We start from the raw sequence: 1,062 nt of genomic DNA, 5'->3' as shown, positions 1-1,062 counted from the left end.
GCATATACGACATAATGGGGAGCTGCCGGTCTTTAATATGTTGGCCTGGTAGTTCTTTGTAGGTAGGCATTGATCTTGGGCTGCTATGATAAACCCCTCTGTTTCTGTATCATTATTATTATTATTATTATTATTGTTCAGTAGTTTTATTTTTATAACGTGCTTTCACTTCACTACCGAGCGCAGCTCTGTGTGCCTTGGGTGTGCTGTGGTCTTTGTATTTTGAAAGTTTTTCCATTTCTTTTAGGGAAACGTTGTCATCTGCTGGTATTGATACATCAATTAGAAAGCACTTTTCTTCATGATCTTTGACAACGATATCTGGTCTATTGGCCTTAATTTCTCTATCTGTGTGTATTGGCATATCCCAGAGTATGGTTGCTTTCTCGTTTTCTGTGACCTTTTCTGGCGTATGTTTATACCATCTTTTTTCTGTTGTTATTCCATAGTGTTGGCATATCTTATTATTATTATTATTATTATTATTATTATTATTATTATTATTATTATTATTATTATCATTATATGAAAACTCACAGTTTATTATGCTGGGTATGATGGAAAGTGTCAGCTGTCCACATCCAACAGACTAAGGTGACATTTGTTTACTGATCATGCTTCAAGAACCCTGGGAAGAATTCTTGCAGTTCCAAGCAATGGTGATTTTTGTAGGTGTTCTACCCTCACACTTGCACTGATCTTTTTCAGCCATGCTGGTAGTTGAGTGTTGATACTTCCAAGTGCACCAATTACTATTGATATCACGTCTACTCTCTTCATTGACCACAACCTTCGTATTTCCCACTTAAAATTATCATAATTGTTTATATTTTCATCTTTCACATTGATCCAGTTGTCACCGAGGTTCTGTCGATTATTATACATGTTCTTTTTTTTATTCATCACAATAATATCCGGCTTCTGATTATTATTATTGTTATTATTATTATTATTATTATTATTATTATTATTATTATTATTATTATTATTATTATTATATTTTTAAAAAAAGGATTGACGTAACTCTTCACGAAGGTAAATAGTCAAGACGAAGAGAGCGAT

At 32.8% G+C, this 1,062-nt stretch overlaps 1 protein-coding gene across 1 annotated transcript in view; it reads left to right on the top strand.

Annotated features, from left to right (window-relative positions):
* LOC106876556 (chitinase-3-like protein 1) overlaps positions 1-1,062 on the top strand; it is a 53,330-nt gene that overhangs the window by 51,098 nt on the left and 1,170 nt on the right. The window lies entirely within an intron of this gene.

The sequence above is a fragment of the Octopus bimaculoides genome, chromosome 2, assembly GCF_001194135.2.
Source record: "Octopus bimaculoides isolate UCB-OBI-ISO-001 chromosome 2, ASM119413v2, whole genome shotgun sequence".
NCBI lineage: Eukaryota > Metazoa > Mollusca > Cephalopoda > Octopoda > Octopodidae > Octopus > Octopus bimaculoides.
This window is presented reverse-complemented; position numbering and strand designations above follow the sequence as displayed.